We start from the raw sequence: 27,373 nt of genomic DNA, 5'->3' as shown, positions 1-27,373 counted from the left end.
TGAGAAACACGAACCTCGTGGGACATCGCTAGTCTAACTAGAGTGAAGAATCAACTTTGTCCTGGAAGCAGCAGATTAAATCGAATTAGTTTTGATAATTTTTCATATCTTGCTTCACGTATAGCCACGCCGTTGTGGGGGAGAGCCGCGTGTGTCCTTTGTTGCCTCGGCAATATGGAAGCCCAGGTCTCGAGGGAAGATTGCCGGCGTGATACTGTCTGGTAGACCTGTGTTCCGCACGGAAAGCAGACAACGGATCGTTCCCAAAGGACGTTGTAGTCTGGGAGTTGTGTACATGAGAAGTCAGATCTTTGTGTGTGCTAATTGGCGTGTGATGCCATTGATCGGATTTATGATTTCTTTTTTCTTATTTTTAGAAGTTAGGTTTTAGGTAAAAATTTTGTTACAGCTTTCAACAAGATACGCTGTATTTAATTTTTTGAACAATTTTTCTGTCACAGAGATATTGTCAAACACCATTGATGGTTTTACCAACTTATTAAATAACTAAATCCCAAATTTACTGATTTAAGAGCATACAAAAACTCAAACATATAATTTATTTTTCATTGAAATTTCCTCGAATGAGAACCCAAAAGTGCGTGTTTATTTTTATCCCTGAATAAACCCCCATAATTTCAACCATCCTGAGCCGGTCCTCAACACGCACCAGTCATAAATACATTGACGTACGACTGTCGGTGGGACACAGACCCAGAGACCTGACGGTCGAGGCGTGACCTGATCCGTACCGAAACGTATTTTTAGCATTCACACGCGTCGCGCCCTAAATGTGTCCTTTTTCGCAAACGCATTCTTTGAAAAATCTCCAACACGTGCCACGTCTGAGAGCTTTGGGAAAAAGAAACAAGTGCGTTCCCGGCCCACGTGGGAATTCGCCGCCCCCATCCACCACGCCATAACCCAAAGTGATTAATGTCCATCGATTATCACATTCCCCACACAAAAAAAAAAGGCTGAAGTGCCAGCTGGAAGTGTGCACGTGGCGCTAATTTAATTACTGGTTGCCACGGTGAGATCTCTTGTGGATGCACTTTTATGAACACCAAAGGAGGCGGGAATCTGCGCGAAGCCTCGGTTGAGCAGGTCACGTGCACAGCTCTTCATTCGATGCTCGTTGAGAAAAATGGGCTCGAACGTGGGCGTTTGGAGTTGTAAGGATTTGCGGGACACGTGCATTGGGAGGACTCGAGAGCGTGTTGTGATAAAATCAAAAAGGACAAGTTAATTTTTGGGTTGTTTGTGTTCGGAACTCGAGCAAATTTGGGCGCACTTGTCGTTGACATAGCGCAAACATTGCTTTGGATTGTGTTCCATTAGAACTAGAGGGTGACGAGCGGGAATTCCCGGGAAAAAAATCCCGGGAAATCGACCATTTTTGGACCTCTCGATTCCCGGGAAATTCGGTCGAGACTCCCGGGAAATTTTGAACAAATAAATATCAAAGCAAAATTATATAAACTAATCAGAAAATTATTTAAAGAATTCTAAATTTTTTCGAACATTGTATGTAAAATGTTCGATGTTCAAGTTCTTCTCTAATCTTCTTATTCAGAAAGTGTAAATTTAAAATTCCAATAATTATAACTGAAAGAAGCCAAAAAATGTGGTCCACAAATTTACCTTAAAGCATACTTAGCTGTTTCTTCCCAGATATAAAATCTAATTTCTTTGAAATATTTTTTTTTATTTTATTTTTTTTAAGGGGAAAGCTTTTTTTCGAGCATAGCAATCCTCATAGTCTGTTTTTTTAGACCCTAAGTTAATTTGGCTGTTTAAAGGTAATTTTCATTTTTGGTGTTAATAAGTCATATTGTGTTTCACGTCAACCACAATTTTAAATTCTAGAGATTTTTTAAAGGGTCCTTTAAGCTTTTGTCTTTTTTTGTTCCTTTTCAAAAAAAAAAAGACTCTAGGATTATATTTTCGGGGAAAAAACTCTGGCGATCTTTGTAAAGTTAATGTCCGCCATTTGTGATCATTCGGGTTTTCCGGATAACTGTAAATTTTTCTTCAATGAATATTTATGAATTGATCTCGATACAGGGAAATTATATATTATTTGTAAACATGTTCAACTAAAATTTTGAGTCCCAAAAGCTCAAGAAACGATCTTGTGTTTGCAGATTCAGAAAAAAAAAATCAAAAGGTACATATAGTTCCTCCAAATAATAAGGATACTTAAAATATCGTTTCTTAGAATAAGTATGAAAACATTGTAAGTAATTTCATTAAAAAAAAAAACAAATTTATTGATTTTCCTTTTAAATTATTGCCACTATTGGTATAGTAAAAAACACTCCCGGGTCCCGGGAATTCCCGGGAAATGACCTAATTCAACTCTCGATTCCCGGGAAATTGAAAATCTCGAGAATCGTCACCCTCTAATTAGAACGATGATAAAATAAGGACTGTATCGAAAAGTAGATCAAGATTTGTTTGAAAATTAAACACATCGGAATGAGACGTACGTATTTTAAGTTTTGCGAGATATTTTGCGATAACGTTTTCTGAAAATATTGTACATGGAGCACCGGCAGTCGCATACACACTATGTACACACTTTGTAAGGGAACTTTTATGAAACGCCAAAACACACGACTTCCGAAAGGTTAGATGAGGATGCCCCTTTGCTTAGTAAGAAATATTTTCAATAAAATGTCACTCACTTAAATACTACTAAATTCTAGTTTAAAACTCAACGAAGTGAAATTTTCTGTATACAATAATGTATGTTAACCAAATTTTTCAACACATAGCTTTAAAACAGTTCTCTTAATTCCAGCAACTTTATTTAGTTCTCAAACCATTAGACAATGTTCCCAAATAGGTTTAAATGATTTTTTAAATAAAGCTTAGAAATTCTATCCTCGAGACATCACACGAACAAATGCTCCAGCAAACTGGAACCTAAGTTGGGGTATCTATACCGTCAGGGTGGCCACTCAAGTCGGGAAATCTGGAAAGTCGGGAATTCGTCAAAATCCACGAAAAATCGGGAAAAAGTCGGGAATTTGTGATTGTCAGAAATGTCAGGAATCCCAAGCATCTTTGTTAGAAAAATATTTTCTATCTCTTGAATAATTTTGAAATATTGTGTACACCTTTGAAATTAATTTCACTCAATTCGTCTTCAGGATCTATTTTTAAATTTTGTGTTCCTTTCACTATATAAATCTATATGAGAATGAAAAGGCTGTTTAAGACCTAAAACAATAAACATTCTAATAAATCAATAATTATGGCAGCATGCATTTGACCCAAATTTTTTAATTAATTATAATTAATTAATAAAAAAAATAAAAATCTGGAAATTGCAAAAAAGGCTGGTCACATTTTTATTCAAAGTTTTTTTTTATAATTATTTGTGCTCTCAAAATTTATAATTTTTTTAAGAGCCTTCGTTTGATAAGAAATTCATTAATAACCGTTATGCAATGTATTCTAAATAGCATGTAAAAGACTTTGAATGTTTTTTTTTAAATGACGGGACAAATTTAATTTAAATTTGTATTGGCTTGATAAAGAGTCCTGATTGCTCCAAAACGACTCATTCACTCGCGACCACAAATTGAAAGCGACAAAAACGGCTCTGACCGTTTCCTACCGTTTGTCGCTTCCACACCAATCGTTACAGAATACTCTCTCTTCGCTCTCCCTCTCACTTCAATCGGGTAGTACAGCGAATGGTTCAGAGAGACCGATTGCGTTATATCACTCAGTCGCTGAGTCGAAATAGTTTGCGATCAATGTGTCGCTGGGAGAAGCGATTGAGCAAGTCACTGAAAGCCTAAGTGTAGTGTTCGCTCGCGACTGGTTGCGAGCTCCACTCGGAAAAGATTCGCTCGGCGATGAGTGAGTGATTTCTGATCTTTGAACCGTAAATCAGGACCCTTGCTTAGAATTTTTGAAAATATAAATCTGTTTAAAAATTAGTGGAAACAACCATACATACTAGAAAATTTTGTTAAAAAGCTACACTTTTTAATTTTTAAAATAATTTCAAACTCTAAGCATAAATAAATAATTATTTAGTTTATAAATAAATAAATCATACATTGTTATTTATACACAAATTAAACTATTAGCAGTCTCTTATTTGGATACTTGAATAGAACTTTGTACAAACTTTCTTGTCAAAAAAATACCTTTAACATATATTTTTTCACAGTTTTTTTTTATTTCGACATTATTCACAGTTTGTTTTAAATTACGACTGAAGATAAAAAAATCTTTTCAATTTGGTGTCTTTGGCAAATTTCTCATATTTGTCTCATTTCTCATTTTCATTCTCATATTGGTATAGACTTTATATTTTTTAAAACGCAACAAATTAAATTTAGTTGATATTTGATGCTTTAAATCAACTTTTTACTGTAATTTTACCTTATTTAAAATTACATAGAAAACACATGTTTCAGGCAAGTTTTGTGTGATGTAATTTACATCCCAAACTTTGATATATTACAATAGCGAGATGCAATTTTTATTTTTTTCTATTTAACTGTTTTTTTTACAGAGTTACTGTGGTAAAATTACATACACATTTTATTTGTTTTTTTTTTTTCGTTACTTTTGGACACTAGAGCTGAAAAGTTCTACTTTTCAGCCCTTAAATGGGTGCTAAAAACTAGAACTTTTCAGCACTTGTATCGAAAAAATAATACTTTTCAATATTGTTTTGATTTTAACGATAAATCGACTAAACACATAGAAATTTGGCTTAACGTTCCATTCAAAGGGTGTCTTTCGGAATTGCAAAAAATGTTGTACAAATGTAAAACTCGTGCTTAAAAAAAACTTCTTTTTGTAACTTGTTGTACTAACTACTATTTTAGCATCAAAAAGTGTTTTCGCGAATTGCAAAACAATTCAAATTGTCAGCTTTCATTAAACTATTTTTCCAAATATTTCCTCGATTCCAAATAGTTAAATGTTTAGCAAAACAAATCGTAATAAATTTAAACTCTTATTTTAACCAAATATATCCGAACCCAATAAAAAAATCCCATAAATATCAATAAACATTTTATTGCTGGGCTCTGGTTTCTGCACTTCGGAATTGATATGATTAATTTAATTATTGTCTCATCCCCTGTCCAGAAAACCAGCCCCCGGAAGCCGCCCAAGGGAATGACAGTGAGAACCCGTACAAAAACAGAACTTCACTTGAAACTCAAGTTTCGCATCCCTCTCTACAGGGAAAAAACACTTCCAAAAACGAAACGATACCCACTAGAGAGAGTCGGAGTGGGTAAACAGCACCGTGAAAAACGCACCCTCCTTTTTGGCAAAACAAAGTTCCCCCGGATGAAGTCAATCTGTTGCGATGATCGCGGGAACATGAACCAACAACAGAGAGAGAGGGGGAAGTCAGCGTTATGCTAAAAACAAACATATTTATCCCCGCTGGCGCAGGTTCTAGTTGATGCACCAACAGCACAGCAGCAGGTTAGCCCTACGGACGGATTTCATGCTGTGGTGTGGCTGTTTATTTGAGGAAAGCCAGAAAATCGAGGGTTCCGGTTTCAGTTAGTTTGTGGAATTGATGGGTAAATTTAACGCGGGTTGGAATTCGTACGGATTCGAGGAAAGTTCAGTTTACAATGAGATGCTTTCGAGTGAAATGAAATCAATAAAATATCGCAGTTTACAAGTTTGTACCAATTAAGTAATGTAACAAATGACGCATAAACTGGATAAGTTATTGACAATTTTGTCTCTACAAAATTTACATGCATTTTTTCCGCGTCGTCTTCCATTTTTTGAATTTGCAATGGGGTGAATCCTAATGACTCGTTTGTTGTCCCAAGAGAAGCAAGTCAACGAATCGTCAATCTGAAGCATCGTTTCTGAAATCGATAGCTGTGAGAAATCATTTTTGCATTTCTGATACAAATTTGGTGGATCTTATACGCTTAACGGTGCACATCAACCAAGATTTCTGTTACACATATTTTAGTCTCGTTAAAATTACGGGAACCATCGATATATTTTTTTATTCAACCCCTGAAGTACTGTCTGTGACGTAAGCAATCAACATTTATATACACATACACTGATACACAATAACATACCACACCTTATACATACACTCAAAATAGTTTTCACCACAATGTTGCATGAAAATATACGTGATTTTTTTCCATTTGGCATTTCATGCAACAGTGACATGAACGTCATGTGGGAACTGAATCTCAGTGCACAGACCCTCGATGGTTATTCACTACCGCATCATGCAAGCTTTGCATGAATTTCTCGTGAAATAAGCATGGCTTTCCATGCAATATTCACATGACCTGAATGTCAAACTCACCTGAACCTTAAATGGCATTTTAGTAAGTTATTTCTTTATTTTTATTATTTTTTTTTTCAGATAAAAAAAAATTATAATACACAAGTTAATAGTTCTTGAAACTTTTTATTGTCAAAAGATTTGATTTTTCGATCTTTAAACCACAATATTAATCACAGTTCATAAAACACTATTAATCACAATTCACTACCAATTTAGCTGCTTTCCGGGTGAAGGGTTTAAGTTGGGTGGATTTCTCCTATTTTTGTTGAATTTGATTCACGTATCCGGATTTTCGCTAACGGTGTGCGGGCCGGTATGCTGGAGCACTTTAGCAGCCTTAATTTTCTGTTGGTTCCTGCCAGCGCCTTTCTCAGCTTTACTTGTCTTCATTTTGCGACGTTTGATGGCCTGGTTTTGCTGGTCCTTGCGCACCTCCGGATTTATATTTCAATTGGCCTGAGGGTCTAGAAATAAGACAATTGAAATTTAATTTTTAAAAAATACAACATGATTACAAAAATACTAACCATCGAACTGTAAATCTGACTGAAACAGCGCGACGAGGAATGTCAGAAAATAACCAGCTGAACCGACAAAAAATTAAACGATGTTCACTTCAAGAGAATCAGCAGCCAACTGATCGTCCTCAGACTGCTCGCCCGGTTTGAAATTTGCAGACAGGAATTTCATGCAACCTCTTCAAACATTGTTGCAGACACACAAAACATTTCACCACAATGTCGCATGAAAAGGTAAGTGGATTTTTTCCATACCAGTTACCCTGCGGATATGACAAGATTTTCATGCAGACCTAAACACAGCTGACTGTAAGCCACGCCTCCAATTTTTCAGGCATGAATTTCACGTAGCGTTTAATTGTGTGAGTGCAGGCTATGTGAGAATCAAGTTGGGATGACGTGAATTCACTGTGACAGTTGCATGACTCCTGTAAAACGTTGTTTTGAACCAAAAATGGACTGCCACTGGAATTTTCATGCAACTCTGTGGTGAAAGGTTTTTTGAGTGTATACACACATTGACAGTTAATAAAGACCACGCTACATGGTGTCAGAAGTGGGTCGGTTGTTCCGCGAAAAAACGGAGAAATCCGGCGGACAACCGGCCGTAGAACCATCCAAGCACCGGCAACTGAACCGCCGGACAGGACTCTACCGGAACGCAGTGGAGGAGGAAAGTCCGAAGCCGAATACGGACGAAAATTAGAGCCAGCGGTAGCATCTTCCAGAAGAGGACGAGGTGGAGGAACGATTGGGCAGAGCAAGTGGACGAGCCAAGTCCCGGCAATGGAACCGCCGGATCCATGTCCAGCCGGGCGTCGTGGAGGGCTATCATCCGGCCGAGGAAGAACTGCTGCAGCTTTCGAAGGCGGGCAGCAAGGAACAATATCGAGCCGCCGGGAGTGTGTCCGCCCCCGCGGAGTAGGTGGGAGTATCGAGTTACGCGGTAGCCGGAGGAAGCGGCCAAGGAAACATCCGGAACAAGCGAATCCGGCTCGAGAACTAGGCAAACAAGAGAATATGTGTGCAGTGCCGAGCGGATCCTGGAGGTCCACCTCAGAAGTGGCCAACCGTAACTGCGGGCCGCCGAGGAAGAGGCCGGAACCGGAAGCAAGAAGAAAAACGTCGATCATTAAACGGGAGCAGTACGGAGGGTCCGTAATCAAAAGGAAACCGTCGGGCGTCAGGGACGAGCGACCGACCGAAACGAGAACCGCGTGGGGGTCTACCTCAAGAAGGGCCAACCGGTGAAGCAACTGCCGGGCGCCGAGGAAGAGACCGTCCGAAAGAAGTGCCTCTAGGAGGAAGACACGTGAGGAAACGCAGCTTTGGAAGTTAGCGACGAAGAACAGTGCGACGGGGGCCGTCCTCATGCAGGGCCAACCGACTGGAAAGCAGTTGGGCGCCGAGGACGAGACCGGCCGAAACAAGAGCCGCGTGGAAGTCATCCTCAGGAAGGCCAACTGGCGTAAGATTAGTCAGGCGCCGAGGACAAGACGGTTCAGCGGAAAGCAGAGTAAAAGAACAGTTGCCAGAAACGGGGGTCGTCCTCACCAGGGCCAACCGGTTGCGATGGAACCGGGCGCCGAGGACAAGACCGGCCGAAGGAGTAACGGAAGGTGAGAAGCTGGAAGCCTTCCTGGGAGAAGGTGGAGGCTGTCCTCAAGCGGGCCAACAGGCTGGAAAGCAGCTGGGCGCCGGGGACGAGAAAGTATCAGCGCCGCAAGAGGAGGAGGTCGTCTTCAAGTAGGGCCAACCAGCGAAGAAAGCAGCTGGGCGCCGAAGACAGTACGGTCCCCTGAAACGAGCTGATGACGAGAGCTGTCGAGCAGGAAACCTTTCTGGAAGAAGGTGGAGGCTGTCCTCAAGAGGGCCAACCGACTGGAAAGCAGTTGGGCGCCGAGGACGTGACAGTTCTGTCATAAGTGCAACAAGATCCGAAGTGCAAGGATTGGATTAGGCTGACAGAAGACGAGCAAGATGGAGAACAGCAACATAACTACAGTGCAGAAACAGCGAACTCGAGCAAGAACATCACAGCAGATCGGAAGAACTAGCAGGAACATCAAAATCGAGTTGGAAAAAAGAAAGGAAACTGCAGAAGAGATCTGATTGTAAGGAGAGAAGAAAATAGATAAGAGTGAGAAGTGATTAGTTTGTAAAACATGTTGAAAGAGGAGAAGAGAAGAGATATACGAAAGATAAGAAAGTAGAAGACAGTATCATGATAAAAAAAAAACAAGAAAAAGGGGAGAAGATGTAGTAGAGAGAGATTAGTTGAATTAAAAAGATTATTATTTTTCGAAAAGAGGGGAGATGTGACGTAAGCAATCAACATTTATATACACATACACTGATACACAATAACATACCACACCTTATACATATACACACATTGACAGTTAATAAAGACCACGCTACACTGTCTACAAAATAGTTTACAACATAAAATTACTATTTTTACAATCAGATTGTTGCAGGATTGGGTCCGTAAGCTTGGCAATTTTGGAATAAGAATACAACAACATCTTTGGTTGATGCGCACCGTCAATTCAAATCTTTTTCTTCAAAATTTTGAATCAAAAGAATACCCTCTGATTTTTTGAACCATTTTTCACGGTCAAACTTGGATCAACAAAATAAAATATGTGATAATAATAGGAAAAAATTGAATCATTGATCCGTCCAAATGCAAACATTCCATTTAGTAACACTTCAGCTGTGGTTTAATCGATGAAACATCACAATCACAACAAACTTTGTCATCACACTAAACTTGTTAGAACGTTCCATTGAATATTGTTTACCTCATTGAATGCATTCTTTAACCGCAGCTGATTTAAATTGTTTTCTGGGTGATCGAGAATTATTCGGCAAAAAGAGTTTATATATTTTTTAAATTTTGTATTTATTGAAGAATATGAAGCAGATATTTTGCATATTTGAACATCAAATTTAACAAGTTTGTTCAAGCCTTTATGGTTTATTCTTCCAGAAAATCCCACAAAACACAATGGATTCACCTGTTTCTTTGAATTTATTCATTTTTTTTCTTCTGCCCCACAACCAATGATGCTCACCAACCCAAATGGAAACATTGATAAAGAGAGCGTCAAGCTTTTGTGGTTTGATGCATGAATGGTTCATTCATTGTCAGCAAGCCTCGGCTTCTGATGTTCACCTTTTTGGTGCACTCTACTCTGACTATAGTGTGGGTGTATGTTGTTGAGCATACAAAAAGAGCGTCATGATGATATCACATGTTTGCCTGCCTATTACGTTTTTTTTAGTTTGATAAATAGCCCTTTTTATCCAGAGGTTCCCGTGCCGGTTTCGGGCTGGGTGCGGCCGTTTTGTGCCGTAGAGGATTGGCTTTCCATTCAAACCACATCACACGTGATGGGCAGTTCGGTGGAATGAATAAGCTCGAGTCAATGGAACTCCTCCAGGTGGAATGGAGGAATTATATCTACACATAATGAGGTTAGTCGTAAACATCGAAAATCATTAGGTCAAGGTCATTTAAAGCTAACTGCATTGAAATGACTTTCAAATTTCCATCAGTTGAAGATTTTTTAGTGCAAATTTCCACGCAAAACCCTCAATCTCAAAAAACGTTAAACGCCGTGATTCCTCCCAAACATTAACCGTCATTAAAATCTCGGAACACGCAAAAGGGCCGCTCACGCTCAAATTAACTAATTAAATCTGATGTTAAACGTCATGCCGGTCCATTGGCCGGATCAACCCCTCTTCAGAGCAGCAGCAGCACCTTCAGCTGGCAAAATCACACCGCAAAATGCTGCTCACCTGCCTTTGAACTCTGGGTACTGCTGGATGGGGACTTGGCCCGTTGTTCCAGGGCGCATTCGTTAATATCTTATAAAATATTCAACACAATTGTGTGTTTAAATATTAAATGGTCCAACTTGCGCACGGGCGTTCATTTCGCTCTTCAACTTTTTCACCGACAGTCACTCAGTCAGATTCCAGTGTGGAAGAACATGGGGGAGAAGCAGACGTGGTAGAGTAACCTTTCCGCTTTATTTGTTCTGGAAAAGTTTTAAACTGGAAATTTGTCTTCTTCAGAAACATTGTTGTTCTCTTTGTTAATTTTGATACTATCAGCAGGGGGGTTCTCTCTTTTCCAAATTTGAGTAATGATCTATTTTTTTTTTTTTTTGTTATAAGATAAAGTTTCACCAAGGGTTTTTTTACACTGAAAATTGGATAAAAAGTTTAAACAATACCGTCTATTAAAAAATGAGCACTTAATAAGGCCGTTCCAAATATTTTTCAAAGCTTCAAACATCAGTATAGTTGTTATACAATCATTTCTTTATTTTTAAATCCAAGTTTTGGCAGTTTTTTTTATTTTTCAAGAATGCATCTTTTTGTGGTACTGTACTTTAAAATTTGAAATTTTGAAGTTTATCATATATATCCGGGACCGTGGTGTAGGGGTAAGCGTGGTTGCCTCTCACCCAGTCGGCTTGGGTTCGATCCCAGACGGCCCCGGTGGCATTTTTCGAGACGAGATTTGTCTGACCACGCCTTCCGTCGGATGGGGAAGTAAATGTTGGCCCCGGTCTAACCTAAAGGGTTAGATCGATAGCTCAGTCCAGGTGTAGGAGTCGTCTCCCTGGGTCCTGTCTCGGTGGAGTCGCTGGTAGGCAGTTGGACTCACAATCCAAAGGTCGTCAGTTCGAATCCCGGGGTGGATGGAAGCTAAGGTGTAAGAAGAGGTTTGCAATTGCCTCAACAATCAAACCTTCGGACACCTAGTTTCGAGTAGGAATCTCGCAATCGAGAACGCCAAGGCAATGCTGTAGAGCGAATAATTTGATTTGATTTTGATTTCATATTCCCGCCCAGAGCAAAATTGAAATTTTTTACGTTTTCCTACATCTTTATATCACGTGGACTCTTTTTTTCAGTGTTGGTATTATCGCGCTCTCGCGAGAAAATTTTCTCTCTCTCGAGTTCTCGCCGCGAGTCTCGAGCTGCCGAGAGAAACTCACCGATTGCCCGTGCTCTCCTCCGCTCGCGAACGGGCTTTCTCGCGAGCCAGAATTGCCCGTTCGCGAGAAGTTGAACGTGTTAGAAACGAACAAAAAACAACACAGCGATTGAAGTTACACCTCTATACCATCGCCTGGTTCGTTTTCATAAGCCTGGTAAACAAATTGCTAGCTTGGGGCAAACGGCTAGCACGAGGCGCTCGCGAGCGCTCGCGGCGAGAGCGAGAACGCGAACGAAAATGCGAGTGCGAGCGAGAAGAGAAAAGTACTACAAGTTCTCTCCCTCGTTCACGAGTGAGAAATGCTTTCCTTCTTCTCGCTCGAATTCCAACAATGCTTTTTTTGAATCACAGACCCCCACCCCCTCTCCCCTAATGGACAGTTTTCCTAAAAAAAAATGTGAAAAAAGAGCGTTAAAAATCGTGGAGAGTAGGGCGTCCAATTTTCCCGGGTTTTGAATTTCCCAGGAAACGAGAAAAGTATTTTTTTAAATCCCGGAAAATTTTTAAAACAGTCATAAAATTTACGTTTTCTTTAAATTTGTTATGTTTTTCAAGCTTACATTCATAGAATTAGCTCAATACTGTTAATTGGTGATAATCTATACTTCAATCTGAACAAGAACAGCAGTTTTAAGTTAGTTTAAAAAACTAACTTAATCCACCTATGTGGTTGGAGCCTTCCTCACTTATTGCCAACAATGGCTGATATGATAGAATTGTACAAAAATTTAATCTATTTTTTAGATCCGGAATAAAAAAGTACTTAAATATCACTTAAGTGGCCATACCTCGAGAAAGGGTTGCCAGATCTTCAATGTTTTGGACTCTTTGGAAAGGCCTTTCAATTGTCTAACCAACGATGGGTCGGATGATGGATCCGGGCATAGTTTACATACATTTAAGTGAGACCCGGCTTCAAAAAAGTACACAAATATCACTTAAGTGGTCATAACACGAGACAGGGTTGCCAGATCTTCAATGTTTTGGACTCTTTGGAAAGGCCTTTAAGTTGCCTAACCAACGATGGGTCGGATGGTTGATCCGGACATAGTTTACATACTTTTAAGTGAGATCCGGCATCCAAAAAGTACATCAATATCACTTAAGTGGCCATAACTCGAAACTGGGTTGCCAGATCTTCATTTTTTTGACTCTTTGGAAAGGCCTTTCAATTGCCTAACCAACGATGGGTAGGATGATGGATCCGGGCATAGTTTACTTACATTTAAGTGAGATCCGGCTTCAAAAAGTACATAAATATCACTTAAGTGGCCATAACTCGAAACTGGGTTGCCAGATCTTCATTGTTTTTGGACTCTTTGGAAAGGCCTTTCAATTGCCTAACCAACGATGGGTAGGATGATGGATCCGGGCATAGTTTACTTACATTTAAGTGAGATCCGGCTTCAAAAAGTACATAAATATCACTTAAGTGGTCATAACTCGAGACAGGGTTGCCAGATCTTAAATGTTTTAGGCTCGTTGGAAAGATCTTTTGATAACATAACCAAAGATGGGTCGGATGATGGACCCGGACATAGTTTACATACATTTAAGTGAGATCCGGATATATGTGAAAACACATTTTTATACATAACTTTTGAACTACTTATCGAAACTTCAATCTGTATAAAACTCGATCTATGGGACCCTAAACCAAGTCGAATGCAACAGGTTCGGGTCAAATCGGTTCAGCCAGTGCAGAGAAACATGAGCTAGTTTGTTGGTCACATACATACATACACACACACATACACACACACATACACACACACATACACACACACATACACACAGACATTTGTTCAGTTTTCGATTCTGAGTCGATATGTACACATGAAGGTGGGTCTACGACGTTTTTATACGAAGTTCATTTTTAGAGCAGGATTATAGCCTTACCTCAGTGAGGAAGGCAAAATATTAAAAGTGTTGTTTTTGGTTCTTTGCTGTGCTTTGGATTTTTAATGAATCACAATTTTAAATCCAATGTGATTCAAATTATTTCATATTAATAATCTAAAAATTCGTATTAATTTTACATGAAATAACTACAAGAGCTAAAAAAAATCATTAAAACTGTAAAAAAAAACAAGAAACGCCAACCAAATGCAAAATTGAAAAAAAAATATAATTTCATGTTTTATATAAAACATATTTTACAAATTATCTTTAAGTCAATACCGCCAACTGGGGGAAATTGGGACTGCAGTCTGAATAGATACAGCATATTTTAGAACAATAAATTTGGAAATCGGTGTCCTAATTGTTTTGTTAATTTAAAAATGTCAGAACATTATGCAAAAAATATTGGCTTAAACAACTGTCTTAATTCGTTACTATTGCTCAAATTTGCTTAGTGAAAAATAAATTAAAATATTTTTTTCAAGTTTAAACTGATCATTACACGTAAATACTTTGAAAAATCAATAAAATTTTATGGGAAATATTTAAAGCGCTAGGCATTTTGCGGATCCGTAAAATTTAAATAATTTTCACTTATAAGCTAAAAAAATGTTGATGTATCCCGAATACAAATTTGCTAATGCATTAAAATTCTTATCGATTACTAAGTATTGAACTGTTCATCAATTTCAACAACCAAATTGGAGTTTCTTGACCAAAGATTGTTTTTTTTTTCTTTCAATTTCGGGAATTCCCGCGGGATAAACTATAAAAAAATCCCGGGATTGAGGAATTTCCGGTTTAAGGAAAATCCCGGGATTTTTGTCCTGGGAATTCTCAGGATAGACGCACTTGTGGAGAGCATCAACAGTATTTTATCAGCATTTCATAAAACTTCCAAAAATATCCTAATTATATCATATTTTTATTCACTTCCATATCAATTTAATTTCCATATTTTTAGACTAAATAAATTTGGCTTGAAAAATTTAATCCTGTGAAATGTTCACGATATTTGATGATTTGGTTTGATTATCTTGGTGAAATTTTGAAATTATAAGATTTTTTATATTGTAAATATTTCGTTACAGATAATATTCTCGCTTCTTGCATTTTCATTAAATGTTTTGAAAGTAGATGTAAAAACTGTTAAGAATATTCCATCGGGCTTTAAAAAATCAAGTTAAATTAATCGTTTTGGCTGTATCATAGAAGTGATTCAGAGAAAATAAATTTTCATATTGATTTTGCAAAATGGCTTCTTTGGTCATAACAAAGTCTTTTTGTGAAATCGTAAAAATTAGCTCAATGACAAATATATTTAAATGAGCAAAACTAATTAAATTTGTTGGAAATAGCCACGTGGTTGCTCTTTTCCTTAGGTGGATCATCCCGAGCTTTTTCGCAGAACCATCCCTGTCAGCAAATCCCATCTGTTTTTTCAAGCTCCAACAACGCCATAATGCGCGAAGAGCACTCTCGGAAGTTTTGCGTTATCTGCCTGGATGTGCTCTCTCATCCATAAATGAATGAACGTAAATCCTAACCTTAAAAGCATCAACAGCTTCAGCTATCTTTTGTTGAGTTGAGCGAGAGACGACCTTAATGCCGTCAGCCATCTCGCCCTGGAAAATCCAGGACGAGATGAAAAACCTCCCACCCTCGGGGCCGCCAGAACCCCCCAATATCATGGAAACTTTTTGAACTCTACCCCCTCCGCAATACCAGTCAGTAGGATGCCGCCATGTTCTCTTTAATACCACCACCCACGTGGCGGCAGCGTCATCATTTGGGGAAGTGGGCGAACGTTATGTCATCGTGCTGCCTTTTTACGACTGGGGTTGGCAAGAACTGGTGTCTCTTTTTTTTTCTTCTTCTTTCCGACGGAACTCCGGAAAGCGTCCTTTTGTGTCCGTCCAGACTGTCGTGGCGGGTGGAAGTAAACCTCCATTAGAGGAAAGCTAAATTATATAAATGAAAAGAAGCGTGACCCGCAAAGGTGAATCTGAACGGTCTCGGAGAAACAACCGACGGTCGGTCAAAGTTCGGCTTTCCTGGGTTGGGGAAAATTAAGTGCTGCTTTGAGGTGGGTGAGTTTGCTCTGGGAAAGGTAAGTAAGATGTGTCCTTTGGGTGTTTTAATTGATTATACGAGCTTTGGTGTTGTGAGCTTGGGGAATCTGGAAAGATTTGACGAGGTGGTCACACCCTGAAGAATGTAATAATGATCTGCAAGAGTTGAGATGTTTCAATGGGATGTTGAAAAAAACCTTCTATCCAATGCCATACATGTATTGCGCTAACTTGATTAGAATTCCATACTTTCCCTTAAATAATAGCACAATAACACAGTCTCCCTCCCTAGCTTGAAGGCTTGGCTGTAGCCGGCAGGTCTATTGAAAGGATTTACCATACAGTCTCCGAACGGCATTGAGTTTCAATTTTCGAACCGAACAATCCAAATACGTAAAGGCAAAAATCCCCATCGTTCGGTACCGTAATCTCCTCACGTTAACAAAGAGAGACCATACGCCTCCACAAAAGGCATCCCTAGCTTCATATTCAACCGGCTAAAGACCCTCAAACTGGCATAGAGAAGCTCCAGTTTTTTCGCCAACAAAGACTTCAAACGAAAGTTGGCGTATGGTTCCGCTCCTCTTTTGTAGTGTGGATCTGTTGGGAAAACCCATCACCACACACACACACTAACACACAAATTTTCCAAATATGGAGGGGAAAAAACGGAAAAGCACATACATAAAAGTATTACTAGGGCGAACATAAACAAGAAGATAAAGTCGGAAAATACTCTCTCTTTTTTCCCTCGTAGTTGGTTGGTTAGACCTTCTCATCTCCTCCCCCAAAACACCCTCTCACGGTGCTCAAAATACCGTTATTATGAAAAAAAATATGCACTCCGAGATTTTGGGGTCTATCGATTCCTTACACCATAGCGCATCTCTGTGCAAAAAATAAAAACATTCGCTGATGTAGTTTTCGAGATACAGCCCTTTTAAGATGTTACATCCGATTTTTAATAAGAAAACCAAAACAATCAATACAATTTCAGCACTTTAAAGAATATGCATTTCGAGATAAAGTTGTTTTTGCTTCATATGACTGTCAAGTATCTCTGGGCCAAGCTTCAGAAGGTTTGCTGATGTAGTTCTCGAGATACAGCCATTTTAAAATGTTATTTCCGATTTTTTCAAAGAAAATCCATAAAATCAATACAATTTCAGCAATTTAAAAATATGCATTTCGAGATAATGATGTTTTTGCTTCATATGACTGTCAAGTATCTCTGGGCCAAGTTTCAGAAGGTTTGCTGATGTAGTTCTCGAGATACAGCCATTTTAAAATGTTATTTTCGATTTTTTCAAAGAAAATCCATGAAATCAATTTAATTTCAGCATTTTAAAGAATATGCATTTCAAAATAATGATGTTTTTGCTTCATATGACTGTCAAGTATCTCTGGGCCAAGTTTTAGAAGGTTTGCTGATGTAGTTCTCGAGATACAGCCATTTGTAAATGTTATTTCCGATTTTTCAAAGAAAATCCATAAAATCAATACAATTTCAGCACTTTAAAGAATATGCATTTCGAGATAATGATGTTTTTGCTTCATATGACTGTCAAGTATCTCTGGGTCAAGTTTCAGAAGGTTTGCTGATGTAGTTCTCGAGATACAACCATTTTAAAATGTTATTTCCGATTTTTTCAAAGAAAATCCATAAAATCAATACAATTTCAGCACTTTAGAATATGCATTTCGAGATAAAGATGTTTTTGCTTCATATGACTTTCAAGTATCTCTGGGCCAAGTTTCAGAAGGTTTGCTGATGTAGTTCTGGAGATACAGCCATTTTAAAATGTTATTTCCGATTTTTTCAAAGAAAATCCATAAAATCAACACAATTTCAGCACTTTAAAGAATATGCATTTCGAGATAAAGATGTTTTTGTTTCATATGACTGTCAAGTATCTCTGGGCCAAGTTTCAGAAGGTTTGCTGATGTAGTTCTGGAGATACAGCCATTTTAAAATGTTATTTCCGATTTTTCAAAGAAAATCCATAAAATCAATACAATTTCAGCACTTTAAAGAACATGCATTTCGAGATAATGATGTTTTTGCTTCATATGACTGTCAAGTATCTCTGGGCCAAGTTTCAGAAGGTTTGCTGATGTAGTTCTCGAGATACAGCCATTTTAAAATGTTATTTCCGATTTTTCAAAGAAAATCCATAAAATCAATACAATTTCAGCACTTTAGAGAATATGCATTTCGAGATAAAGATGTTTTTGCTTCATATGACTGTCAAGTATCTCTGGGACAAGTTTCAGAAGGTTTGCTGATGTAGTTCTCGAGATACAGCCATTTTAAAATGTTATTTCCGATTTTTCAAAGAAAATCCATAAAATCAATACAATTTCAGCACTTTAAAGAATATGCATTTCGAGATAATGATGTTTTTGCTTCATATGACTGTCAAGTATCTCTGGGTCAAGTTTCAGAAGGTTTGCTGATGTAGTTCTCGAGATACAGCCATTTTAAAATGTTATTTCCGATTTTTCAAAGAAAATCCATAAAATCAATACAATTTCAGCACTTTAAAGAATATGCATTTCGAGATAATGATGTTTTTGCTTCATATGACTGTCAAGTATCTCTGGGCCAAGTTTCAGAAGGTTTGCTGATGTAGTTCTGGAGATACAGCCATTTTAAAATGTTATTTCCGATTTTTCAAAGAAAATCCATAAAATCAACACAATTTCAGCATTTTAAAGAATATGCATTTCGAAATAATGATGTTTTTGCTTCATATGACTGTCAAGTATCTCTGGGCCAAGTTTCAGAAGGTTTGCTGATGTAGTTCTCGAGATACAGCCATTTTAAAATGTTATTTCCGATTTTTCAAAGAAAATCCATAAAACGAATACAATTTCAGCAATATAAAGAATATGCATTTCGAGATAATACTTCTGCAAACCTTCTGAAACTTGGCCCAAAGTTACTTGACAGTGATATGAAGCAAAAACATCATTATCTCGAAATGCATATTCTTTAAAATGCTGAAATTAAATTGATTTCATGGATTTTCTTTGAAAAATCGGAAATAACATTTTAAAATGGCTGTATCTCCAGAACTACATCAGCAAACCTTCTGAAACTTGGCCCAGAGATACTTGACAGTCATATGAAGCAAAAACATCATTATCTCGAAACGCATATTCTTTAAAGTGCTGAAATTGTATTGATTTTATGGATTTTCTTTGAAAAATCGGAAATAACATTTTAAAATGGCTGTATCTCCAGAACTACATCAGCAAACCTTCTGAAACTTGGCCCAGAGATACTTGACAGTCATATGAAACAAAAAACATCTTTATCTCGAAATGCATATTCTTTAAAGTGCTGAAATTGTGTTGATTTTATGGATTTTCTTTGAAAAAATCGGAAATAACATTTTAAAATGGCTGTATCTCGAGAACTACATCAGCAAACCTTCTGAAACTTGGCCCAGAGATACTTGAAAGTCATATGAAGCAAAAAACATCATTATCTCGAAATGCATATTCTCTAAAGTGCTGAAATTGTATTGATTTTATGGATTTTCTTTGAAAAATCGGAAATAACATTTTAAAATGGCTGTATCTCGAGAACTACATCAGCAAACCTTCTGAAACTTGGCCCAGAGATACTTGACAGTCATATGAAACAAAAAACATCTTTATCTCGAAATGCATATTCTTTAAAGTGCTGAAATTGTGTTGATTTTATGGATTTTCTTTGAAAAAATCGGAAATAACATTTTAAAATGGCTGTATCTCGAGAACTACATCAGCAAACCTTCTGAAACTTGGCCCAGAGATACTTGAAAGTCATATGAAGCAAAAACATCATTATCTCGAAATGCATATTCTTTAAAGTGCTGAAATTGTATTGATTTTATGGATTTTCTTTGAAAAATCGGAAATAACATTTTAAAATGGCTGTATCTCGAGAACTACATCAGCAAACCTTCTGAAACTTGGCTCAGAGATACTTGACAGTCATATGAAAAAACATCATTATCTCGAAATGCATATTCTTTAAGTGCTGAAATTGTATTGAATTTATGGATTTTCTTTGAAAAATCGGAAATAACATTTTAAAATGGCTGTATCTCCAGAACTACATCAGCAAACCTTCTGTAACTTGGCCCAGAGATACTTGACAGTCATGTGAAGCAAAAACATCATTATCTCGAAATGCATATTCTTTAAATTGCTGAAATTGTATTGATTTTATGGATTTTCTTTGAAAAATAGGAAATAACATTTTAAAATGGCTGTATCTCGAGAACTACATCAGCAAACCTTCTGAAACTTGGTCCAGAGATACTTGAAAGTCATATGAAGCAAAAACATCATTATCTCGAAATGCATATTCTTTAAAGTGCTGAAATTGTATTGATTTTATGGATTTTCTTTGAAAAATCGGAAATAACATTTTAAAATGGCTGTATCTCCAGAACTACATCAGCAAACCTTCTGAAACTTGGCCCAGAGATACTTGACAGTCATATGAAACAAAAACATCTTTATCTCGAAATGCATATTCTTTAAAGTGCTGAAATTGTGTTGATTTTATGGATTTTCTTTGAAAAATCGGAAATAACATTTTAAAATGGCTGTATCTCGAGAACTACATCAGCAAACCTTCTGAAACTTGGCCAAGAGATACTTGACAGTCATATGAAGCAAAAAACACCTTTATCTTGAAATGTATATTCTTTAAAGTGCTGAAATTGTATTGATTGTTTTGGTTTTCTTATTAAAAATCGGATGTAACATCTTAAAAGGGCTGTATCTCGAAAACTACATCAGCGAATGTTTTTATTTTTTGCACAGAGATGCGCTATGGTGTAAGGAATCGATAGACCCCAAAATCTCGGAGTGCATATTTTTTTTCATAATAACGGTATTTTGAGCACCGTGCCTCTCTCTTCACAACCTCACCCACAACATTGATAGAAGCCGGATAATACCACCGGCTCCAGCAGCAGCAGCAGCAGATCTGTACTACACCATAAACTGCGAATATCGAAACGACATGACAGGCTAAACTCCCAACCCAAGTCGAGGTCCTTTTCTCGTCGGTCCACGCCACATTCGAACACGGTACGTTTTAGTCCAGAGTCGTCAGAGCCGTTCCAAGAGGGTACCGAACTAAGGGTACGAGATAGTTTAGAACTTTGTTAAATCCATAGGCTTAAAGTCAAAACAAAAACGAATGTAACGTAACCTTATGTAACGTAATTCGCTTCACTTGGAGGCGGTCATTATAGCGAATTGCAGACTGGACTTCGCCATGTGTACGTGATGATTTCACTAAGGCCGCTTAGGAATAAAATCAACTCCACCAGAACAGATATTTAAAACCATGGCAGCCATCCATTGCCGGTCACTCCCATCTCCACCGCGCACCAGGGACAAGGAAAAGGATTTGGAAGATGGGATGTGTTGATGCTTCATTATTTCGAGAGGATAAGGGAAAATCTCCACGGCATCCCCGCTTCAAAAATCAAATTATTCGCTCTACAGCATTGCCTTGGCGTTCTCGATTGCGAGATTCCTACTCAAAACTAGGTGTCCGAAGGCTTGATTGTTGAGGCAATTGCAAACCTCTTTTTACACCTTAGCTTCCATCCACCCCGGGATTCGAACTGACGACCTTTGGATTGTTAGTCCAACTGCCTACCAGCGACTCCACCGAGACAAGACCCAGGGAGACGACTCCTACACCTGGACTGAGCTAACGACCTAACCTTTTTAGGTTAGTCCGGGGCCAACATTTACTTCCCGTCCGACGGAAGGCGTGATCAGACAAATCTCGTCTCGAAAAATGCCACCGGGACCGTCTAGGATCGAACCCAGGTCGACTGGGTGAGAGGCAATGACGCTTACACCTACACCACGGTCCCGGCATCCCCGCTTATTTTTCGTAATTGCACGATAATAGCATTTCGTCGCTTGTGTGCTATTTTGCAGGTCACACTTACTAACTTTTTACAACAGCTGTTTCACAAGATAGCACACAAGCGACAATTTAAAAAGTTGCTGTTTTGTGCGATACAAAGAAATCCTTTTTTTTATTTCTTTGCCAAGTAGTGACTCAAAAAAAATACTAATAGATCCTGATATTTCCTGTACATTCATCTGCAAAAAAATTGGTTCTCAGTTAAATTGTAAACTTATACTGTTAAAACAATTTAAAATTTGAACAAAATTTAAAAAAAAAAAAAATAATCAAATCTCATTAATTCCACATTTCTCGTCAAAAGGTTTTCAACTACGTGTGGCTTAAAATTGTTAGATGAAACTCAAACAGGGTTCGGGGCAACAGCTGTGTGCGGTGCTAGAAAATAAATCAGTCATCGAAATATATTTTCATTTATGTATGTGTATGCGAAAAACATGCAAACAATACGAAAAATCTTCTAATAAAAAATTTCAGATTTCATGTTTGTTTGTATTCTAAGGACTGCCCACATTTAAAGCAAACAATATTTTAAAAAAAACCTAATCTGATTTAAAATGTCAAAAACAGTCCTCGCATAATGTGTATGAAAAAGAACAATTTTATTTCAATGAAATATTCGAATTTTAGCATCGTTTATTTTTTGTTTACTATTTAAAGAAAATTTTAAAGAAGGGGGATCCGAAAAATAAATATCATGAATAAAAAAAATTTAACTTGTGAGAACAACTTCAAGTCATGTAAAATACTACTCAAACTTAAAAAAAAAATCTAATTTTGAAAAATTGGTTGCAAAACCATGCAAACAAGTTGCAAGATCCTTTTTTTTTCATGACGATTTGGATAAATTTGGCGAGTGCTGAAAAATCGAGTTTTGTATCGTGTTGCATACAATATTCTTTAAAAATAAAAATAAACTTTTTATTGTATTTGTTTGGCGTTCATGCGTTTGGTCACCCCTTTTACACGGAGTTCACACACACTACCAAACGTTTGTTTTGATAGTGTGCGTGAGCGCCGTGTAAAAAGTGACAGTTCGTCAATTTTTGGTTTGATTTTGACCAACCAACGGGGTACAAACTAAAAAAGTGTCAAACGAAAAAGTGACCAACCACCGGGGGTTGAGTGTAGTGGTTTGGTTGAACGTTTTAGTAGAATCAGGGGGATACAAAAGGGAGCCATCTTGGGGGATGATATTTTTTTATTTATATTTATTTTTTTTTTTTCATAGTTTATTTTTCACATAAATTGAGATAAAATCAGCTCAAAAACATACACTGCCTTTAAAACATGAATTGCGGTATAATTTTACATGAAAAAAATAATCAGTTTCTTTCCACTTTGTGCCAGAAGTTTTTGCACTTTTTACAGTGCGCAGTTGATTTGATTTGGTTCCGTAATGAGCAGCTGTTCTTTTGTTCTGGCTTTGTTTTGGTGCCGTAAATGACAGTTCCCTTTTGTTCTGGTGCCGTAATTGACAGCTGGTGATGGCTGCAGTCGAGCTGCCTGTAATGAGATATAGATGTCACCCCCTGAGCAGAATGCATCACTATGAATACAAAGAATCATAACGTTAATACAACTTTTAACTTCTAACTTAAGGTCTTATTTCAAAATAGTCAGAAAGTACAATCTATGTAATTGTTTCCAAAAAAACCCCTGAACACAAACCACGGCCCTGGCCCATCGTGTATGAAAAATGGGTCCACCGTTCAGTTCTCTTTCACCGTGAATCTCCCCCTAAAAGAAGAGATAAATAGATATCCCTCCGCACTCTATTCACGGCACGACGGCAGACGGTAGAAGCCTGTAGCCAACGTGCCCAAGCCCAGGACAAATACCCGGTACAACCTACAGTCGAGACAGACTCCCCTTCGAGCGATTCAACCACCAGGATGCCTGGGCTCGGAAAAATGGGAGCGTTCCGCGCTTGGATAATATACGACAGGGTACGGCATAAACAGCCGGAAAAAGCGATTCGCCCTCCGTTTGTTCGTAGCTTCCATCTGGGTGGTGGAAAACTTCACCACCAAAGTGCCACGTGGAACGAGTCCGAGAAGGGGAGAAGGGGAAACCCATAAAATACGTATGGATGCGGCAATAGCAATAGCTGAAAGCGAATATCCTCCTCGCACAATAGGCAAAAAAACGTTGAGGAGGACGATGGCACAGGGCAGAAGACGAGACGAGAAAAGTTAGACAAAAGAATACCGGAATCCTCTGCGTACGGGGTGGAGTTGACTAAAAGGAATACTAATAGCTCATCTTTCCCCCAACCCTCACACTGTTGAACGGTTTTGGGTGGAGAGACCTTAAACCGAAAAGTACAGTGCTTAGAAAATTGTATGGAAAATCATAATAGGATATTTTTATGAAAGCAAATTAAGGTTGTTTTTTGGACAGTTTAAACACAATGCAAGATAAGAAGTAAAATTTTTTCATGATATAAATTGTTTATATTATATAAAAATAAAGTATTTTTGTAACCCCTCAAAAAAGTTTAGGAATATAACCTTCACAACCAAAGTAAGAAAGCTAAAATAAAAAATCTCTTTTAACATTTCATACAAACTTTTCTAAATCATGGTATTGTAAGTTTAGAAAAAACGTGTTTCAAAAGTTGTGTTAAGATTGTGTTGCTAATTTCTGATTTCTGATGAATGGAAGGCTTAAACTGAAACATTTGTTTTTGCAGGGAGAATATTACTGCTATTCGATAGAAAAAAACTCTAAGGTTAAAGTTGGTTATCATTTGTCTTTCTATAGATGATTTTTCATATGATCATCTATAGATCTATACAATTTGAATAAAACAGTTCATTCAAATTACCAACATCCGATAAATTTTATCTCTGGATCATAAAACAAAACCCCCAAAAATAAAAACAAAAATCCGTTTCCATGTTCACACCAGGTCGACGATAAAAATCAATTATTCAGCACGTCTGTCTCCTCGTTAATTTTCATTCGCTCGGCTAAACTGTTTCATTTATTTTCATTAAAGCTACCACCGCGCGTATTGTTCACAGAGTCTGAGAGACCAACTGCTCTCCCTGTGGGACCACATTACGTGACACTACCGTCTGACTGAAGGCGTTCCAATGTAGAGCAATCTCGGGCTAATGAAATAATCGAATCGAGCAAAGAACTTAACTTTTACTCGATTACCGTCGGGGTTCATGGGATGCACTTTTCCCGGTTTCCTGTGGGGGAAACTTTTCTTCAGTAATCGGATAAAATAGTTGAACGTCCAACGGAATCGCTGCAAGGACGAAAACGTCGAAAAGTGTTTTCATTTAACGGAGCAGAATTAATGATAATTGGACCAGTCTTAGCACTGGGGACCGCCTGGAAGCAAAGAAAGGACATCGTTGACACTGTCGGAACGGTTAACAAGAAGAGAAGAATCCCCTGGAAAAAAAAAGGAGCAGCAAGATGACCAGATGATGTGTCCACGGGGGGGGGGGAGGAGTTCCTTTGTGATCCATCAACCACCCACAATATTTGTTTGAAACATACCACTCCATTAAAGTTGGACAAGTTTTTTTTCGTTGAGTTCAAGTTCTACCCTAGGTTCAGCTTCGCAGCAGTGTAAAACTTCGGAGTACGACTCCCTTGGCCATTTCTCCTCCCCGGACAGAGAGGGATGATGGCTTGTAGAAATGTCGAAATGCTCGAACCCCAACAACGTCGGAGGACGCACTTTCTCCGGTTCTTCCGACAGAGAGAAACAACCCTGTGAAGGCAGCCCATAATAGCTTCCCTGGGACATGCCGTAAAGTGTAGCAATGAATTTTTATTTCAATTTTATTTCGGTATAATTTGTAGCTTCCTGACGGTGTATGGTGGTAGTGTCGTCTTCAGGGGTTCGGAGTGGTATGGGTGGTAGCGTTTTTGTGTTGTTGTGACGATGCCACCCCCCGCTCGTAGTCGACACGTCACCACGCAAACGGAACAAAACCGTTGTACACGCGCCTCATCCGCTGGGGGACCGTTTCTGTGTTCTGTATATGTGTGCAGGAAAAATGGCTTAGTGTTTTTTTTTTGTCAGATGATTCCGATTTTTCGTCAAATTTAACGGAGTGGTCCGCCGAAACAAATTAATAAGAAAAGATAAAAAATAAACTTGATTCGTAAAAAAATAATCGTAATTTATATTAGCACAAGCTTATTTCTTTAAAAAAAAAAGGCATTGGTTCCACAAAAATCAAAAACAATCAATTCAATGATCGATTTTGAATCTAAGCTCATCCAGGGGTTTTAAATGTTTGGGCGTTTATGTTTAATCAAAGTAGGCATTTTTAAGGGTCAACACATGACGCTGGTGAAGATTGAGCAGCGTTATCGGTGCAGTTTTGGCGATTTTGCAAAATAAAATGGCTATTTTGGGAAGATCACCAAAATTATTTATGATTAATGCGATGATTAATAGCATAGGGGAAGGTGGGGCAAGACGACCATATGGGGCAAGAGGAACAATGGCTCGTACGGCCGTAATTTTTAGAATTTTGATTATTTCCAGTATGAGGAATTGTTGCTAACAATGCAATTAGCTGATTCTACTACCACATAACCGCCAAAATGACGTAAACGCCACGGGGCATAAGATTTAATGAAGTTTTTTTCAAACCCTTTGTTTTCTTATAATATTTGGAAAGTACAAAATAAGGCTTAGGGTTCGTTTTAAGGCTCATTTTATCAAAATGCAATTTTTCCTTGATCAGTAGTGTCCCTACCAATGACTTGCACCTATTTTAAAGTATGATTTAACTTTTGGTTATTTTTGTTGAGAGTTTTTAAAAAATCTTGTTCAGGTGGGGCAAGTGTACCATATGCATTTTTAGTATGGAAAAAAATACGAATTGCTGCAACAACATATTTTATTGGAAAATAAATACATAAACATTCTTAAAAACTGGTAAACAATTGTTAAAAAAAATTGTCCATGCAAAATATAGTGATATTATGAAAATTTCCCTTTTTTCATCAAAGTAATATTTTTTTTTTCGTAAAAGCGATCAAATTTTTAGTAACATACTATTATTTAATCTAAAAATGAAAGAAATGTTTCAAATACATCCTAATCTGATGTATCTAAGTGATAACAGTTCAATTGTTAGCAAATTAACATGTTTTTTCATGCATTGTTCCTCTTGCCCCAACGGGTTGTTCGTCTTGCCCCACTAGTTGAGTAGAACGTACGGATAATAATTTTTTTTAAATCATTTTTTTTTGCATTAAAAACAGGATTTTTTAAAAACTTGTTCTATCAAACTCTTTGTCAAGACCTGAAATAAGATGATAATTAAAAAATCCGACAGATTTTTAACGTTTTTGATGGGTTACAACGATCATTTCCTTAGCTTGTTACACTTGCCCCACTTTCCTCTACAACTATCTTGTAACAATGACCATTTTGTATTAATCGAGAAAATTGTTTTTTTTTTTTATTTGAGTGTAAATATTTTCAAAACAATGAAAGATGGAGTCAAACTTTTTGAAACTGTCGTTCGGTTAAAAAAAATTTAAATTTGGAAGGTGTAACATTTGAAGGTATAACAATCTTTTATGATGTTATATTGCCTC

At 37.7% G+C, this 27,373-nt stretch overlaps 1 protein-coding gene and 1 long non-coding RNA gene across 5 annotated transcripts in view; one reads left to right on the top strand and one right to left on the bottom strand.

The window, feature by feature from the left end:
• LOC6046639 (LIM/homeobox protein Lhx3) overlaps window positions 1-27,373 on the top strand; it is a 95,177-nt gene that overhangs the window by 51,729 nt on the left and 16,075 nt on the right. The window lies entirely within an intron of this gene.
• On the bottom strand, window positions 6,423-7,185 carry LOC119766695. The gene is made up of 2 exons (XR_005277066.1): window positions 6,847-7,185; window positions 6,423-6,783 (listed from the first exon to the last, which is right to left on the bottom strand). It is a non-coding gene; the product is annotated as an uncharacterized LOC119766695 (long non-coding RNA).

The sequence above is a fragment of the Culex quinquefasciatus genome, chromosome 2 (assembly GCF_015732765.1).
Source record: "Culex quinquefasciatus strain JHB chromosome 2, VPISU_Cqui_1.0_pri_paternal, whole genome shotgun sequence".
In the NCBI taxonomy this organism is placed as follows: domain Eukaryota; kingdom Metazoa; phylum Arthropoda; class Insecta; order Diptera; family Culicidae; genus Culex; species Culex quinquefasciatus.
Note: the sequence above shows the minus strand (reverse complement) of the source record. Positions and strands in the feature narration are given on the sequence as shown.